Source organism: Staurois parvus, unplaced genomic scaffold (genome assembly GCF_062004578.1).
Source record: "Staurois parvus isolate SC_StPar_1 unplaced genomic scaffold, SC_StPar_1.0 ptg000978l, whole genome shotgun sequence".
Classification (NCBI taxonomy): Eukaryota; Metazoa; Chordata; class Amphibia; order Anura; family Ranidae; genus Staurois; species Staurois parvus.
The window spans coordinates 991,144-1,011,280 of record NW_028318774.1 but is presented as its reverse complement, the minus strand read 5'-3'; the positions used below and the strand labels follow the sequence as shown (position 1 = coordinate 1,011,280).

Genomic DNA, 20,137 nt, shown 5'->3' with positions numbered 1-20,137 from the left:
GCTGCCAGGTCCAGAGACTCTCATGGGTCCCTGTACGGCCTCCCATTGCTGCTGTCTCCATCGCCACACTCTGCCATGTGCCACTTTCAGGTCTCCTCACACTGCTGGTGTGTTTCATTTTTTCATAGGGTGCTGGCAGATTACGGGCCTCCCATTGCTGCTGCCAGGCCCGTAATCTGCCATGGGCCCCCGTACCGACTCCTCATGCTGTGACGTTGCAACAAGGTTGAATTCAACCCTACATATGTTAGACCGCCTTTACGAACAGCGAAAGGCCATCACCGATTTCCTGATGTTACAAGCGGATAAAGGTACTCCCCTGTGTAACTTAGATGTCAGCCATTGGCAGCTCATGCGTGACACCTGCCGCTTGCTCAGGCCCTTTGAGGAGGCCACGCTATTCTTGAGTCGGCAGGACTATGGGATGAACGACGTCATTCCTCTGTTGCACGTCCTGGAACAAATGCTGTTAACAATGGCTGGTCAGGGTGCGGTAGACGTGGCGCACAGATCTCAACGCCACATGACCCCTGTGGGGGCAGGACAGGAAGAAGAGGAGGAGGTAGAGGAGGACATTGGTGCTCAGGAATTATTAAGTGAAATGGGTGGTTTTTCCACTCAGCGGACAGGAGTGGAGGAGCAGGAGCATCTGGTAGAGGAGGAGGAGGAGGAGACAGAGGACCCAGACGCACCGTGGCAGTATGCTGTGGAGATGGAGGCAGGGAGTCCCTCGCATTCCTTGGCACAAATGGCCCATAGCATGCTCAGTTGCTTGCGTAGCGACAGCCAAATAATAACCATCAGACAGAGGGATGACTTTTGGCTGTCCACCTTGTTGGACCCTTGCTACCGTTCAAAAATGGTGGCCTTTTTCACACCTGCTGAGAGGGAGGCCAAAATAAAGTACTATAAAAACCACCTATGTAGTCCGTTGGTCTCTGCCTTTCTGCGCCAACGTCCATCCTCAGACACTGTGGGCCCTGTGCCCTCGTGTTCCGCTGCCATGGCAGCAGGGGAGGGGTGGGGTGGTAGGAGCAGTGGCAGCTCCACCAGCAGCGGCTGCCTCAGTCTGCAGTCGATGATGAGTAGCTTTCTTCACCAGCGCAGTGAGGAAACTACTAACCAGCCGCAGCAGCAGCATCATCAGGTGGACCTGGAGCAGGACCTCAAACAACAGGCTTGGGCCTACTTGGACAGCACCCTGCCAACCGAGGTAGACAATCCCCTTGACTACTGGGCAACGAAACTTGACCTTTGGCCCCAACTAGCTGAATTTGCCCTTGAAAGGCTGTCATGCCCGGCCAGTAGCGTGGCATCGGAGCGCGTGTTTAGTGCGGCAGGAGGTATTGTAACTCCGCGGAGGACACGACTGTCCACCCAAAGTGTGGGGAGACTCACGTTTGTGAAAATGAATCAGGCGTGGATTAGTCTGGATTTCAAACCACCAGTTCCTGACACAACTGACTAAATCCGCCATGAATCATGCCCCAAACATGTGCCACTTTCAGGTCTCCTCACACTGCTGGTGGGTTCCATTTTGTCATAGGGTGCTGGCAGATTACGGGCCTCCCATTGCTGCTGCCAGGCCTGTAATCTGCCATGGGCCCCTGTACCACCTCCTCATGCTGCTGCCAGGTCCAGAGTCTCTCATGGGTCCCTGTACGGCCTCCCATTGCTGCTGTCTCCATCGCCACACTCTGCCATGTGCCACTTTCAGGTCTCCTCACCCTGCTGGTGGGTTCCATTTTTGTCATAGGGTGCTGTATGGCCTCCCATTGCTGCTGCCTCCACCGCCACACTGTGGCTCCACACTCTGGTTTTGGCCCCGTGACTGCCCAAATGAGTGAAGTGTGCGGTGATTCTAAGATCGACGGCACTCATCTGCATGTCATACTGACTGACAGTATTATTTCTCTTCCCCAGCAGACTCCAAGGGCATTTAAATTAAAGGTACAGAGTTCTGCACTAATATAAAGGCTCTCTGAAGCCTAGAAACACCCTTTTATAAGTTAAATTCGCAGCGAATATATTCGACTCAAATCAAATTTATTCCTCGAATTCGCCGAATCAGCCGAATCGAATTTTTGAATACTTCGCTCATCTCTACTTGTAATGTCAATGACATACTTGTAATTAGCAATATTGACACTAGATGGCAGTTCTTTGACATTCTTTGGCTCTGAGCTTCTAATATCACAAAGCCATGCACTTTTCCTGCCGGGTGCGGTGGCGTGCGTCTGTAATCCCAGCTACTTGGGAGGCTGAGGCTGTCGGATTGCTTGAATCCAGGAGTTCTGGTCTACTCTGTGCTATGTTGAGCGGGTGTCCACACTAAGTTCAGTATCAATATGGTGGCTCTAGGGGAGCCTGGAGCCGCCAGGTTGTCCTAAGGAGGGGTGAACCGGCCCAGGTCAGAAATGGAGCAGGTCAAATCCCCCATGCTGATCAGTAGTGGGATTGCACCTGTGAATAGCCAGTGTAGAGCAGCCTGGATGATAGAGTGAGACACAGACTTTTTGCTCAATTATTATTACGCTTTTTTACAGCTTTATTGCCCTCACATACAGTATCTACAGTCTTCTCTATGTGTGATTTCATCACTTAAATATTTTAACTTTTTGGGGTGTTTTTTTGTAATATATAGCATTGCTTTCTTTTCAAGATTGAATGCAGCAATGATCATCTTTGAAATAGTTTTGGTTATTTAGGGGGGATTGAAATCGTTCTCAGTGACTATATTCATTTTATAAATAATTATTTATATACAGTTTTTCTTTAACTTTTTTAAATTTTTAACCACTTGCCCTCCAGGGGATTTACCCCCCTTCCTGACCAGGCTATTTTTTGCGATATGGCAGTGCGTTAGTTTAACTGAAAATTTTGCAGTCATGCAACTCTGCACCCAAATCAAATGTATGTCCTTCTTTTCCCCACAAACAGAGCTTTCTTTCGGTGGTATTTGATCGCCTGTGCGGTCTTAATTTAAAAAAAAAAATATATATATATATTTTTAACTTTTTGCTATTAAACATGTCCAGTATAAAAAATGTTAAAAATCTAATTTCATCATAAATCAAAGCCAAAATGTATTCCGCTACATGTGTTTGCTATAAAAAAATCCCAATATAGCGTTTACAAACGGCGGCAATCAGCGACTTTTACCGGGCCTGCGGCGGGCATTCTGACGTGAGGAATTGTGCCATACTGTGCTGTGTGCAGTGCTGCTGTTAGGAACCACAGGGTCCCATGCAGCCAACCTGGGAAGCCCCACCCCCCCAAAAAACACGGTTTACAACGCTTCAGTTATGAATGAACACAGTGAGTGATCGGTACCAATCATTCATTGTTTTCATTTAGTAAAGAAAATGGCTGGTTAATGTGACATATATACTGGACCCTTCCCCTGCTTTCCATCCTGGAGGATCCTATTGTGTGTTTACAGCTGCTGGCAGGAAGGAGAGGAGGGAAGCCGGCAGCACTGTGGGGGTGGGGTCACATGGGGGGCCTGGTTAGCAGGGGAAAGTGTATGATGCACAGGGAGGGTGATAGGTACAGCGGGGGGCGGGGGCAATTACTGGACCTGATTCCCTGTATGGCTCTCTCTGCAGCAGCTGAAAGCAGGAGGGAGATGAGAAGAAGCCAGCTTTCAGCTGCTGCAGAAAGAGAGGATCGGTCCCAGTGATTTCCCCCCCCCCCCCGCCATGCTGATCACCCTCCCTGCCCATATCCATTTCATCCAGCTGCTTGGGCCCCCCTGCTGGCCTGGACCCTGTATAGGAGGACTGGTGGTACCCTCTTATCCACGGCCCTGGCTGTGTGCCCCATGATGTGCTCTGGTCCCACATAATCTGCGCTGCCCTCATGTAATGTATCCTGCTCCCACATCATGTGCTCTGCCCTCATGTTATCTGCCCTGCCCTAATGTAATGTGCCCTGTCTCCATGTAATGTGCCCTGTCTCCATGTAATGTGCCCTGCTCCCACATAATCTTCCCTGCTCCCATGTAATATGCCCAGCTCCCATGTAATATGCTCTGCTCCCATATAATGTGCCCTGCTCTCATGTAATGTGCCCTGTCTCCATGTAATGTACCCTGCTCCCACATAATCTGCCCTGCTCCCATGTATTATGCTCTGCTCCCATATAATGTGCTCTGCTCTCATGTAATGTGCCCTGCTCCTATGTAATATGCTCTGCTCTCATGTAATATGCCCAGCTCCCATGTAATATGCTCTGCTCCCATGTAATATGCTCAGCTCCCACATAATGTGCCCTGTCTCCATGTAATGTGCCCTGCCCTCATATAATCTTCTTTGCTCCTACATATTCTGCCCTGCTGCCAGGTAATGTGCCCTGTCTCCATGTAATGTGCCCTGCTCCCACATAATATGCCCTGCTCTCATGTAATGTGCTCTGCTCTCATGTAATCTACCCTGCTCCCATGTAATGTGCCCTGCTCCCATGTAATAAGCTCTGCTCCCATGTAATATGCTCTGCTCTCATGTAATGTAACCTGCTCCCATGTAATGTGCCCTGCTCCCATGTAATATGCTCTGCTCCCATGTAATATGCTCTGCTCCCATGTAATGTACCCTGCTCCCATGTAATGTGCTCTGCTCCCATGTAATGTGCTCTGCTCCCATGTAATATGCTCTGCTACCGTATAATATGCTCTGCTCCCATGTAATGTGCTCTGCTCCCATGTAATATGCTCTGCTACCGTATAATATGCTCTGCTCCCATGTAATATGCTCTGCTCCAATGTAATGTGCCCTGTTCCCATGTATTGTGCCCTGCTGTTACACAATGTGCTCTTTCCTGATGTAATGTGCCCTGTTCCCACATAATATGCCCTGCTCTCACGCAATGTGCTCTGTTCTCACATAACGTGCCCTGCTTCCATGTAATGTGTCCTGCTTCTCCCTCATGTAATGAACCCACCTGAGCCCCTGTATCCTGCCCTGCTGCCCCCCCCAAACAAAGAGAAAGCACAAGTTTCACAATAAATAGGTACGTTTTAATATTTATTCTTTTATTTACTGCTATTTCTAAAAAATAATTGTTGTATTAGCAATAGCTTGCTGATCATACCAATCAATCAGTGAGCTGTAGATGTGAACATTATTTCAGGGGTTCCCCGAGATCTCAAACTTTTTGCCAGGGGTTCCTCGAAGGGAAAAGGGTGAGAAACACTGTTCTAGTATCTCAGAGCAAGCTCCTTCCTCTGCTGGATGCAATGGCGTATATCTGTAATCCCATCTCCATGGGAGGCTGAGGATGTTGAGTATTGCTATACATGCAGGAGGTCTGGTCTGCCCTGTGCTATGTCAATCAGGTGTCCACACTAAGTTCAGTATTAAACATACAACTGCAAGGTTACATTTTTTATATAATAATATCAATATTTGTAAGCATTGATACAATTGATAATATCCCTAAAATTGGTAGTAATATTGAGAATGTAAAGTCAACATTGTTTTCTAGGGCTGAAGAGAAGTACACTTCAGAACAAGTTGACAAAAGCCCAGAAGAACTGTCAGAAATGATGTCATTTTCTTACCACGACAGTTTAACCCCTTGACGCCGACGTAACACAAATATGCGGCCTCACGGACCTGGGCTTTTTTCCGTGGGGCCGCATATTTGCGTACCTGTCTTTGTGCTGGGAGCACGCCGCTCGGCGCGCTCCCAGCACCAAGACCGCGGTGTCACTGAGAGCCCCGGGTCCCGTTCTAACGATCGGGACCCGGGACTCCCGATTCCGGGTCACGTGATCGCTGTGATAGCCTCTGATTGGCTATCACAGTGATCAATCACTGTGCAGCCCGGCCCCCTTGTTTTCTCTCTCTCTATGAATGGAGAAGAGAGATACATTGTATCTCTCGAACTCCTGACATAGAGAGAGAAAAAAAAAGTTTGTAAAAAAAAAAAAAAAAGATAAATAAATATTAAAAAATAAAGAAAAATACCTAGATCAAGGTTTGATCTAGTTCAGTACCAGGGTTAGTGTTTGGGTCAAGGTCAGGGTCAAAGGTCAGGGTCAAGGGCAAAGGTCAGGGTCAAAGGTCAGGATTAAAAAAAAATTGGTATCAGTGTCAGTTAGTGTTAATGTCAATGTCAGTGACAGTGTGTTTTATGTAAAAAAAATAAATAAAAAAAAAGACAAAAACAAAATGCGCACTGTTGTTTCTGGGCTGTACTACGGGTACAAACAACAAATAACATACACATATATGGTATCGCTGCGATTGTCAAGAACTGGAGAATGTATTTTGGGTTGTTCTTTGGTGGTAGGTTATGGTCGTAACAAGAAACACACAGTTAAATTTAAAAAAATGATTTTTTTTACTATTTTGGCCCAGTTTTCCTTTAATAATAAAAAAAAATTAGGAGCTATCCATGACCATTTACCACCAAATGAAAGCCCAATTTGTCCTGAAAAAAACAAGGTATAATCCACCTGGATGTACAAAGTAGTTGTGACGATATGTACGGTTTTACTAACATGTCAACGTTGCAGAATTGTGCTTAGGCATTTAGATTTGTTTTACCCTTAGGCGTGAAGGGGTTAAGATATTTCCATGGTAGATCAAGCTTTTTTCCAATCAGTTTTTTTTCTTTTATAAAGCATTTCTGTTCTCTGTATCAGTTATTCATTTATTTGGAAAATAATGTAAAAGTAGATGAAAAATAGAGAACAGATTGTAATACAACTGATACACCCAGACTGGATCAGTCAGAATCCTTTGAAGTGATAGACAGTCCCAGGCAGATAATAGAGAGTTAACTTATCAGAACTTTGTATCAGATTCCCCTAATTCAAGGATTACATTGTTGTTTAGCCTCCCTGTAAAAGCCCCAGTCAGCCCCCTCCACCCCACCCTCCCTCACCTTAATGTGTTCCCTGAATTCCTAGTGTTCCATTCATTCTGCACTTTGGTAACATGTTTCTTGTAATGTCAATGACACACTTGTAATTAGCAATATTGACACTAGATGGCAGGTCTTTGACATTCTTTGGCTCTGAGCCTCTAATATCACAAAGCCATGCACTTTTCCTGCCGGGTGCGGTGGCGTGCGTCTGTAATCCCAGCTACTTGGGAGGCTGAGGCTGTTGGATTGCTTGAGTCCAGGAGTTCTGGTCTACTCTGTGCTATGTTGAGCGGGTGTCCACACTAAGTTCAGTATCAATATGGTGGCTCTAGGGGAGCCTGGAGCTACCAGGTTGTCCTAAGGAGGGGTGAACCGGCCCAGGTCAGAAATGGAGCAGGTCAAATCCCCCGTGCTGATCAGTAGTGGGATTGCATCTGTGAATAGCCAGTGTAGAGCAGCCTGGACAACACCGTGAGACACAGACTTTTTGCTCAATTATTATTACGCTTTTTTACAGCTTTATTGCCCTTACATACAGTATCTACAGTCTTCTCTATGTGTGATTTCATCACTTAAATATTTTAACTTTTTGGGGTGTTTTTTTGTAATATATAGCATTGCTTTCTTTTCAAGATTGAATGCAGCAATGATCATCTTTGAAATAGTTGTGGTTATTTAGGGGGGATTGAAATCGCTCTCAGTGACAATATTCATTTCATAAATAATTATTTATATACAGTTTTTCTTTAAATTTTTTAAATTTTTAACCACTTGCCCTCCAGGGGATTTACCCCCCTTCCTGACCAGGCAATTTTTTGCGATATGGCAGTGCGTTAGTTTAACTGAAAATTTTGCAGTCATGCAACTCTGCACCCAAATCAAATGTATGTCCTTCTTTTCCCCACAAACAGAGCTTTCTTTCGGTGGTATTTGATCGCCTGTGCGGTCTTAATTTAAAAAAAAACCAAAAAAATGTATTTTTGACTTTTTGCTATTAAACATGTCCAGTATAAAAAATGTTAAAAATCAAATTTCATCATAAATCAAAGCCAAAATGTATTCCGCTACATGTGTTTGCTATAAAAAAATCCCAATATAGCGTTTACAAACGGCGGCAATCAGCGACTTTTACCGGGCCTGCGGCGGGCATTCTGACGTGAGGAATTGTGCCATACTGTGCTGTGTGCAGTGCTGCTGTTAGGAACCACAGGGTCCCATGCAGCCAACCTGGGAAGCCCCACCCCCCCAAAAAACACGGTTTACAACGCTTCAGTTATGAATGAACACAGTGAGTGATCGGTACCAATCATTCATTGTTTTCATTTAGTAAAGAAAATGGCTGGTTAATGTGACATATATACTGGACCCTTCCCCTGCTCTCCATCCTGGAGGATCCTATTGTGTGTTTACAGCTGCTGGCAGGAAGGAGAGGAGGGAAGCCGGCAGCACTGTGGGGGTGGGGGCACATGGGGGGCCTGGTTAGCAGGGGAAAGTGTATGATGCACAGGGAGGGTGATAGGTACAGCGGGGGGCGGGTGCAATTACTGGACCTGATTCCCTGTATGGCTCTCTCTGCAGCAGCTGAAAGCAGGAGGGAGATGAGAAGAAGCCAGCTTTCAGCTGCTGCAGAAAGAGAGGATCGGTCCCAGTGATTTCCCCCCCCCCCCGCCATGCTGATCACCCTCCCTGCCCATATCCATTTCATCCAGCTGCTTGGGCCCCCCTGCTGGCCTGGACCCTGTATAGGAGGACTGGTGGTACCCTCTTATCCACGGCCCTGGCTGTGTGCCCCATGATGTGCTCTGGTCCCACATAATCTGCGCTGCCCTCATGTAATGTATCCTGCTCCCACATCATGTGCTCTGCCCTCATGTTATCTGCCCTGCCCTAATGTAATGTGCCCTGTCTCCATGTAATGTGCCCTGTCTCCATGTAATGTGCCCTGTCTCCATGTAATGTGCCCTGCTCCCACATAATCTTCCCTGCTCCCATGTAATATGCCCAGCTCCCATGTAATATGCTCTGCTCCCATATAATGTGCCCTGCTCTCATGTAATGTGCCCTGTCTCCATGTAATGTACCCTGCTCCCACATAATCTGCCCTGCTCCCATGTATTATGCTCTGCTCCCATATAATGTGCTCTGCTCTCATGTAATGTGCCCTGCTCCTATGTAATATGCTCTGCTCTCATGTAATATGCCCAGCTCCCATGTAATATGCTCTGCTCCCATGTAATATGCTCAGCTCCCACATAATGTGCCCTGTCTCCATGTAATGTGCCCTGCCCTCATATAATCTTCTTTGCTCCTACATATTCTGCCCTGCTGCCAGGTAATGTGCCCTGTCTCCATGTAATGTGCCCTGCTCCTACATAATATGCCCTGCTCTCATGTAATGTGCTCTGCTCTCATGTAATCTACCCTGCTCCCATGTAATGTGCCCTGCTCCCATGTAATAAGCTCTGCTCCCATGTAATATGCTCTGCTCTCATGTAATGTACTCTGCTCCCATGTAATGTGCCCTTCTCCCATGTAATGTAACCTGCTCCCATGTAATGTGCCCTGCTCCCATGTAATATGCTCTGCTCCCATGTAATATGCTCTGCTCCCATGTAATGTACCCTGCTCCCATGTAATGTGCTCTGCTCCCATGTAATGTGCTCTGCTCCCATGTAATATGCTCTGCTACCGTATAATATGCTCTGCTCCCATGTAATGTGCTCTGCTCCCATGTAATATGCTCTGCTACCGTATAATATGCTCTGCTCCCATGTAATATGCTCTGCTCCAATGTAATGTGCCCTGTTCCCATGTATTGTGCCCTGCTGTTACACAATGTGCTCTTTCCTGATGTAATGTGCCCTGTTCCCACATAATATGCCCTGCTCTCACGCAATGTGCTCTGTTCTCACATAACGTGCCCTGCTTCCATGTAATGTGTCCTGCTTCTCCCTCATGTAATGAACCCACCTGAGCCCCTGTATCCTGCCCTGCTGCCCCCCCCAAACAAAGAGAAAGCACAAGTTTCACAATAAATAGGTACGTTTTAATATTTATTCTTTTATTTACTGCTATTTCTAAAAATAATTGTTGTATTAGCAATAGCTTGCTGACCATACCAATCAATCAGTGAGCTGTAGATGTGAACATTATTTCAGGGGTTCCCCGAGATCTCAAACTTTTTGCCAGGGGTTCCTCGAAAGGAAAAGGGTGAGAAACACTGTTCTAGTATCTCAGAGCAAGCTCCTTCCTCTGCTGGATGCAATGGCGTATATCTGTAATCCTATCTCCATGGGAGGCTGAGGATGTTGAGTATTGCTATACATCCAGGAGGTCTGGTCTGCCCTGTGCTATGTCAATCAGGTGTCCACACTAAGTTCAGTATTAAACATACAACTGCAAGGTTCCATTTTTTACATAATAATATCAATATTTATAAGCATTGATACAATTGATGATATCCCTAAAATTGGTAGTAATATTGAGAATGTAAAGTCAACATTGTTTTCTAGGGCTGAAGAGAAGTACACTTCAGAACAAGTTGACAAAAGCCCAGAAGAACTGTCAGAAATGATGTCATTTTCTTACCACGACAGTTTAAGATATTTCCATGGTAGATCAAGCTTTTTTCCAATCATTTGTTTTTTCTTGTATAAAACATTTCTGTTATCTGTATCAGTTATTCATTTATTTGGAAAATAATGTAAAAGTAGATGAAAAATAGAGAACAGATTGTAATACAACTGATACACCCAGACTGGATCAGTCAGAATCCTTTGAATTGATAGACAGTCCCAGGTAGAAAATAGAGAGTTAAATTATCAGGACTTTGTATCAGATTCCCCTAATTCAAGGATTACATTGCTGTTTAGCCTCCCTGTAAAAGCCCCAGTCAGCCCCCTCCACCCCACCCTCCCTCACCTTAATGTGTTCCCTGAATTCCTAGTGTTCCATTCATTCTGTACTTTGGTAACATTTCTTGTAATGTCAATGACACACTTGTAATTAGCAATATTGACACTAGATGGCAGGTCTTTGACATTCTTTGGCTCTGAGCCTCTAATATCACAAAGCCATGCACTTTTCCTGCCGGGTGCGGTGGCGTGCGTCTGTAATCCCAGCTACTTGGGAGGCTGAGGCTGTCGGATTGCTTGAGTCCAGGAGTTCTGGTCTTCTCTGTGCTATGTTGAGCGGGTGTCCACACTAAGTTCAGTATCAATATGGTGGCTCTAGGGGAGCCTGGAGCCACCAGGTTGTCCTAAGGAGGGGTGAACCGGCCCAGGTCAGAAATGGAGCAGGTCAAATCCCCCATGCTGATCAGTAGTGGGATTGCACCTGTGAATAGCCAGTGTAGAGCAGCCTGGATGATAGAGTGAGACGCAGCCCTTTTGCTCAATTATTATTACGCTTTTTACAGCTTTGTTGCCCTCACATACAGTATCTACAGTCTTCTCTATGTGTGATTTCATCACTTAAATATTTTAATTTTTTGGGGTGTTTTTTTGTAATATTTAGCATTGCTTTCTTTTCAAGATCGAATGCAGCAATGATCATCATTGAAATAGTTGTGGTTATTTAGGGGGAATTAAAATTGCTCTCAGTGACTATATTAATTTCATAAATAATTATTTGTATAGTTTTTCTTTAAATTTGTAATAAGCAACATTTATAGAGTAAACAATATAAGCAGTACTGACCCCTGCTGGAGAGAGTGAATAATGCATATCCAGCTCACATGGCACCGCCTGTGGTCCCTCAGCTCAGAGCTCTGACTCAGCAGATGGCCTTTCTCAGGCTAGGTTCACACCTATGCAGTTTGCATTTGACCTGTTCCTGCATTGCATTTTTTCTCCTGCGTTTTTGTTTTTTGTTTTTTGTTGTTGCTAGTCTGATTTAAAATGCAGAAACGCACTACATGCTTTTCTGCAGCGCTTCCATTGAAGTCTATAGAACCAAAAACACAACTTTGTGTTCAAAAAAGTCCCTGAACCTTTCCAAAAAGCACAGCGGGTGAAAACGCAGAGATCTGAATATGTCCCATAGGAAATCATGTTAAATGGACTGTAGTGCGTTTCTGCAAAACTCTGCGGGAAAACGCTTAGGTGTGAACCTAGGGTCAATATGAAGATCAGGATGTTGATACTGATGATCAGTTCAAATGAAGTGTCTGAGTTGCATTTATAAAACAAATTGCTGACACCTAACAAGTGCCAATCAGACTGACAAGGCATTGGTGAGATGTTCTGTGTGCATAGGAGATCCCTGCCATCCCAATACTGCACAACCCTCTGATATAGTTTTACAAAGAATGTAGCCTTGTGCTTACAACTTCTGTGCTCTGCTCACACCATACATGTGCGGTGCTGTGCTGAAAAACAGCTCCACGTACATGGTGTTCCCCAGAACAATCCTGCAGGTTAGGACCAGGTCAGCAATGGAAATCCCAATATTTCTATCAAAAATAGGGATGAGCTTGTGTTCGGTCCAAACCCGGAAGGAAATTGTTAGTGCTGTGCCAATCAGCTGCAAGTGAACGTTTCCCCACATCTGCATGTACACAAGGGGGCCAAGAGATGCTTGTGATATCGTTGACCTAATGTGGCCACATGACAATCTTAGAGCAATGGTTCTGATTAGCCCTTTACTTACAACTTCCTTCCAAGCCGAGCCCAAGCTCATCGCTACTCAGTAAAGGTTTCCTTGCAGATGAGAAGCAGCTATTGCGAATTGTTGGGGGGGGGGGGTCTAAATTTAGATTTTGAATAGACTGGTATTAAAGTAGAAGGAAAGGCTCAGATCACCGTGTTTTAAACAGTACATTTTAGAACATCTCTACAAACTTCTTGGCCTTGAAGATCTGTCAGAAATTATATAATTGTGTTTATTACAGGTACTTATATAGCACCATCAATTTACACTCACATCAGTCCCTGCCCTGGAGGATCTTACAATCGAAGGTCCCTAACTCACATTCTAGGGCCAATTTAGAGAGGATCCAATTACCCGACCTGCATATCTTTGGAGTGTGGGAGTAAAATCACACAGCTACAGGGAGAAAATGTAAACTTCAGGAAAGGTGGTGCCGTGCCTGAGATTCAAACTGACGACCCGAGAACTAACTAGGCACAAGTGCTAAACACTCATGCCGGCCATCATCCGAAAAACGGACCTAAGAATAATCAGCCGATTTTCGCTCTGTTAGTAGGTCAATGGCACCGGACGATTTTCGTGGTTCCTCCCCTTTTCGGTGATCGGGCATGTTGGAAAATACATGAAAAACGACTAATTTTCAACTCAATGATGGTCAAATCGTATGATTGTTTTTCCGAAAAGAATATGCGCATGAGCCGTGACCTGGAAGGAACAGAAGTGTTGCATGTTTATGACTTGGTCGGCCGATTTTCAAAATCATTGATGGCACATCAGATTACTGAGTGAATAACGTTTTTAATTTTCAGATGAAAAATCATTCGGGATTCAACCCATGTATGGCCTGCATTAGCCACTGTGCCACCAACTCTGAGAGAGTGAGTGAATTCTACAGTAAATCAAGCTTTTATCCAATCATTTGTTTATTCTTTTGAAATCATGGCACCAAGTATTAAAACATTGTATTTTTATGAAGTGTTTCTATTATCTGTAATTCATTTAATCAAAGAATAAATTATAAAGTAGATGAATGATAGAGAACAACAGGTTGTAATATGACTGATACACCCAAACTGGACCATTCTGAATTCTTTTTCATTGGTAGACAGTCCCAGGGAGAAATGGAGGGACAGTTACATTGGCAGGACACTGTATCAGCTTTCCTAAGGTCCAGGAATACACAATCATTTCACCTCCCTTTAAAACTCCAATTATCCCCTTCTACCCCACCTTCCCTCACCTTGATGTATTACCTTAACTCCTACTCTTTCATTCATGTTGTACTTTGGTGACATACTTGTTGTAATATTAATGAAACAGCTGCAATTAGCAATATTGACACTAGATGACTTTGAGCTTCTAGTACAGTGTTTCTCAATCAGGGTTCCATGGAACCCGATGGTATCGCAAGAGGTTCCCAGGGGTTCCGCCATGATCCACCTGCCAGACAAAAACAGCTGACAAGAAGATCTCATCCCCCCCGGCATGCAGAGCCGTGCAGGAAATGAAAGAGTTACTTCCATGTTCCCTGCCAGCCCCTCCTCCCCTTCTGTCCATTCCAGGTGCTTGTATGGGACATCACCTGGGATGGACAGGAAGAGAGGAGGAGCTGACGCAAAACAGCGCGCTGGAAGGGGAAAGATCTCAGCCACTTTCCTACCATGCTCTGCATGTGATGGAGACCAGAACTGTAATGTGCTGTGCCATGCCCCATATCATGCCCCATAATGTACCAAGATGTGCCCCTTCATGTGCCATACTGTACTGTGTGCAGGGCTGCAGTTAGGAACCACGGGGCCCCATACAGCCAACCTGACAAGCCCCCCCCCAAAAAAAAAACATGGTTTACAATGCTTCAGTTATGAATGAACACAGTGAGTAATCAGTACTAATCATTCATTGTTTTCATTTAGTAAAGAAAAGGGCTGGTTAACGTGACATATACAGGTGAAACTCGAAAAATTAGAATATTGTGCAAAAGTTCATTTATTTCAGTAATGCAACTTAAAAGGTGAAACTAATATATGAGACTCATTACATGCAAAGCAAGATAGTTCAAGCCGTGATTTGTCATCATTGTGAGGATTATGGCTTACAGCTCCTTAAAACCCCAAATCCACAATCTCAGAAAATTAGAATATTACATGCAATCAGTAAAACAAGGATTGTACATAGAACAATATTGGACCTCTGAAAAGTAGAAGCATGCATATGTACTCAGTACTTGGTTTGGGCCCCTTTTGCAGCAATTACTGCCTCAATGCGGCGTGCCATGGAAGATATCAGCCTGTGGCACTGCTGAGGTGTTATGGAAGACCAGGATGCTTCAATAGCGGCCTTCAGCTCTTCTGCATTGTTCGGTCTCATGTCTCTCATCTTTCTCTTGGCAATGCCCCATAGATTCTCTATGGGGTTCAGGTCAGGCGCGTTTGCTGGCCAATCAAGCACAGTAATCCCACGGTCATTGAACCAGGTTTTGGTGCTTTTGGCAGTGTGGGCAGGTGCCAAGTCCTGCTGGAAAATGAAGTCAGCATCCCCATAAAGCTAGTCTGTGGAAGGAAGCATGAAGTGCTCCAAAATCTCCTGATAGACGGCTGCGTTGACCCTGGACTTAATGAAGCACAGTGGACCAACACCAGCAGATGACATGGCTCCTCAAATCAACACAGACTGTGGAAACTTCACACTGGACTTCAAGCATCTTGCAGTGTGTGCCTCTCCATTCTTCCTCCATACTCTGGGTCCTTGGTTTCCAAATGAGATGCAAAAGTTGCTCTCATCAGAAAAGAGGACAGCGGGGGCTGAGGGCAATTACTGGACTTGATTCCCTGTGTGGATCAGTCCCAGTGATTGCCGCCCCCCGCCATGCCGATCACCATTCCTGCCCACATCCATTTCATCCAGCTGCTTGGGCCCCCCTGCTGGCCTGGACCCTGTATAGGAGGACTGGTGGTACCCTCTTATCCACATGTGTGCCCCATGATGTGCCAGGCTATGTGCCCTGCTCCATGTAATGTGCCCTGCTCCCACATAATCTGCCCTCATGTAATGTGCCCTGCTCTCATTTACTGTGCTCTGCTCCCACATCATGTGCTCTGCCCTGATGTAATGTGCTCTGCTCTCATGTAATCTGCCCTGTCTGCATGTAATGTGCCTTGCTTTCATGTAATATGCTCTGCTCCCACATAATCTACCCTGCTCTCATGTAATTTGCTCTGCTCTCATGTAATGTGCCCTGCTCCCATGTAATATGCCCTGCTTCCATGTAATATGCTCAGCTCCCACATAATGTGCCCTATCTCTATGTAATGTGCCCTGCCCTCATATAATCTGCTTTGCTCCGACATAATGTGCCCTGCCCTGATGTAATGTGCAATGCACTCATGTAATGTGCTTTGCTCCCACGTAATCTGCCCTGTTGCCAGGTAATGTGCCCTGTCTCCATGTAATGTGCTCTGCTCCCATGTAATATGCTCTGCTCCCACCTAATATGCCCTGCTCCCATGTAATGTGTCCTGCTCCCATGTAATGTCCTCTGCTCCCAGATAATCTGCTCTGCTCCCATGTAATGTACCCTGCTCCCATGTAATGTACCCTGCTCCCATGTAATGTGCCCTGCTCCCATGTAATGTGCCCTGCTCCCATGTAATGTGCCTTGCTCTCATGTAATGTGCCCTGCTCCCAGATAATGTGCTCTGTTCCCATGTAATGTGCCCTGCTCTCACATAATCTGCCCTGCTTCCATGTAATGTGTCCTGCTTCTCCCTCATGTAATGAACCCACCTGAGCCCCTGTATCCTGCCCTGCCCCCCCCCCCCCTCATCAACAAAAAGAAAGCACAAGTTTCACAATAAATAGTTACGTTTTAATATTTATTCTTTTATTTACTGCTATTTCTAAAAATAATTGTTGTATTAGCAATAGCTTGCTGATCATACCAATCAATGTTCAGTTAGCTGTAGATGTGAACATTATTTCAGGGGTTCCCCGAGATCTCAAACTTTTTGCCAGGGGTTCCTCAAAGGGTTAAGGGTTGAGAAACACTGTTCTAGTGTCTCAGAGCAAGCTCCCTCCTCTGCTGGATGCAATGGCGTATATCTGTAATCCCATCTACATGGGAGGCTGAGGATGTTGAGATTGCTATACATCCAGGAGTTCTGGTCTGCCCTGTGCTATATCAATCAGGTGTCCACACTAAGTTCAGTATTAAACATACAACTGCAAGGTTCCATTTTGTATATAATAATATCAATATTTATAAGCATTGATACAATTGATAATATCCCTAAAATTGGTAGTAATATTGAGAATGTAAAGTCAACATTGTTTTCTAGGGCTGAAGAGAAGTACACTTCAGAACAAGTTGACAAAAGCCCAGAAGAACTGTCAGAAATGATGTCATTTTCTTACCACGACAGTTTAAGATATTTCCATGGTAGATCAAGCTTTTTTCCAATCATTTGTTTTTTCTTGTATAAAACATTTCTGTTATCTGTATCAGTTATTCATTTATTTGTAAAATAATGTAAAAGTAGATGAAAAATAGAGAACAGATTGTAATACAACTGATACACCCAGACTGGATCAATCCGAATCCTTTGAAGTGATAGACAGTCCCAGGCAGATAATAGAGAGTTAACTTATCAGAACTTTGTATCAGCTTCCCCTAATTCAAGGATTACATTGCTGTTTAGCCTCCCTGTAAAAGCCCCAGTCAGCCCCCTCCACCCCACCCTCCCTCACCTTAATGTGTTCCCTGAATTCCTAGTGTTCCATTCATTCTGTACTTTGGTAACATGTTTCTTGTAATGTCAATGACACACTTGTAATTATCAATATTGACACTAGATGGCAGGTCTTTGACATTCTTTGGCTCTGAGCCTCTAATATCACAAAGCCATGCACTTTTCCTGCCGGGTGCGGTGGCGTGCGTCTGTAATCCCAGCTACTTGGGAGGCTGAGGCTGTCGGATTGCTTGAGTCCAGGAGTTCTGGTCTACTCTGTGCTATGTTGAGCGGGTGTCCACACTAAGTTCAGTATCAATATGGTGGCTCTAGGGGAGCCTGGAGCTACCAGGTTGTCCTAAGGAGGGGTGAACCGGCCCAGGTCAGAAATGGAGCAGGTCAAATCCCCCATGCTGATCAGTAGTGGGATTGCACCTGTGAATAGCCAGTGTAGAGCAGCCTGGATGATAGAGTGAGACGCAGCTCTTTTGCTCAATTATTATTACGCTTTTTACAGCTTTATTGCCCTCACATACAGTATCTACAGTCTTCTCTATGTGTGATTTCATCACTTAAATATTTCAATTTTTTGGGGTGTTTTTTTGTAATATTTAGCATTGCTTTCTTTTCAAGATCGAATGCAGCAATGATCATCATTGAAATAGTTGTGGTTATTTAGGGGGGATTAAAATTGCTCTCGGTGACAATATTCATTTCATAAATATTTGTATAGTTTTTCTTTTAATTTTTAATCCGCAATATTTATAGAGTAAACCATATAAGCAGTACTGACCCCTGCTGGAGAGAGTGAATAATGCATATCCAGCTCACATGGCACCGCCTGAGGTCCCTCAGCTCAGAGCTCTGACTCGGCAGATGGCCTTTCTCAGGCTAGGTTCACACCTATGCAGTTTGCATTTGACCTGTTCCTGCATTTCATTTTTTCTCCTGCGTTTTTTTTTTCTTTTTTCTTGTTGCTAGTCTGATTTAAAATGCAGAAACGCACTACATGCTTTTCTGCAGCGCTTCCATTGAAGTCTATAGAACCAAAAACACAACTTTGTGTTCAAAAAAGTCCCTGAACCTTTCCAAAAAGCGCAGCAGGTGAAAATGCAGAGATGTGAATATGTCCCATAGGAAATCATGTTAAATGGACTGTAGTGCGTTTCTGCAAAACTCTGCGGGAAAACGCTTAGGTGTGAACCTAGGGTCAATGTGAAGATCAGGATGTTGATACTGATGATCAGTTCAAATGAAGTGTCTGAGTTGCATTTATATAACAAATTGCTGACACCTAACAAGTGCCAATCAGACTGACAAGGCATTGGTGAGATGTTCTGTGTGCATAGGAGATCCCTGCCATCCCAATACTGCACAACCCTCTGATATAGTTTTACAAAGAATGTAGCCTTGTGCTTACAACTTCTGTGCTCTGCTCACACCATACATGTGCGGTGCTGTGCTGAAAAACAGCTCAACATACATGGTGTTCCCCAGAACAATCCTGCAGGTTAGGACCAGGTCAGCAATGGAAATCCCAATATTTCTATCAAAAATAGGGATGAGCTTGTGTTCGGTCCAAACCCGGAAGGAAATTGTTAGTGCCGAGCCAATCAGCTGCAAGTGAACATTTCCCCACATCTGCATGTACACAAGGGGGCCAAGAGATGCTTGTGATATCGTTGACCTAATGTGGCCACATGACAATCTTAGAGCAATGGTTCTGATTAGCCCTTTACTTACAACTTCCTTCCAAGCCGAGCCCAAGCTCATCGCTACTCAGTAAAGGTTTCCTTGCAGATGAGAAGCAGATATTGTGAATTGTTGGGGGGGGTCTAAATTTAGATTTTGAATAGACTGGTATTAAAGTAGAAGGAAAGGCTCAGATCACCCGTGTTTTAAACAGTACATTTTAGAACATCTCTACAAACTTCTTGGCCTTGAAGATCTGTCAGAAATTATATAATTGTGTTTATTACAGGTACTTATATAGCACCATCAATTTACACTCACATCAGTCCCTGCCCTGGAGGAGCTTACAATCTAAGGAGAGGATCCAATTAACCGACCTGCATATCTTTGGAGTGTGGGAGTAAAATCACACAGCTACAGGGAGAAAATTTAAACTTCAGGAAGGTGGTGCCGTGCCTGAGATTCAAACTGACGACCCGAGAACTGACTAGGCACAAGCGCTAAACACTTATGCCAGCCATCATCTGAAAATTGGACCTAAGAATAATCGGCCGATTTTTGCTCTGGTAGTGGGTTAGTGGCACCGGCCGATTTTCGTGGTTCTTCCCTTTTTTGGTGATCGGGCATGTTGGAAAATTCATGAAAAACGACCAATTTTCAACTCAATGATGGTCAAATCGTACGATCATTTTTCCGAAAAGTATATGCGCATGAGCCGTGACCTGGAAGGAACAGAAGTTTTGCATGTTATATGGGGTGAACTTTATGACTTGGGTGGCCAATTTTCGAAATCATTGATGGCACCATCGGATTACCAAGCAAACGTTTTCAATTTTTGGATGAAAAATCATTTGGATTCAAACCATGTATGGCCTGCATGAGCCACTGTGCCACCAACTCTGAGAGAGTGAGTGACTTCAACAGTAAATCAAGCTTTTATCCAATCATTTGTTTATTCTTTTGAAATCATGGCACCAAGTATTAAAACATTGTATTTTTATAAAGTGTTTCTATTATCTGTAATTCATTTAATCAAAGAATAAATTATAAAGTAGATGAATGATAGAGAACAACAGGTTGTAATATGACTGATACACCCAAACTGGACCATTCTGAATTCTTTTTCATTGGTAGACAGTCCCAGGGAGAAATGGAGAGACAGTTACATTGGCAGGACACTGTATCAGCTTTCCTAAGGT

The 20,137-nt window shown here is 44.5% G+C and overlaps 4 non-coding genes across 4 annotated transcripts; all 4 read left to right on the top strand.

Annotated features, from left to right (window-relative positions):
• The first annotated feature begins 2,216 nt into the window (after positions 1 to 2,216).
• On the top strand, positions 2,217 to 2,517 carry LOC149441515 (signal recognition particle RNA). The gene has a single exon (XR_016307351.1).
• Positions 2,518 to 7,060: 4,543 nt separating this feature from the next.
• LOC149441514 (signal recognition particle RNA) lies at positions 7,061 to 7,361 on the top strand. The gene has a single exon (XR_016307355.1).
• Positions 7,362 to 10,961: 3,600 nt separating this feature from the next.
• LOC149441513 (signal recognition particle RNA) lies at positions 10,962 to 11,262 on the top strand. The gene has a single exon (XR_016307356.1).
• A 6,172-nt stretch (positions 11,263 to 17,434) lies between these two features.
• LOC149441512 (signal recognition particle RNA) lies at positions 17,435 to 17,735 on the top strand. Its single transcript, XR_016307358.1, has one exon.
• Positions 17,736 to 20,137: the final 2,402 nt, after the last annotated feature.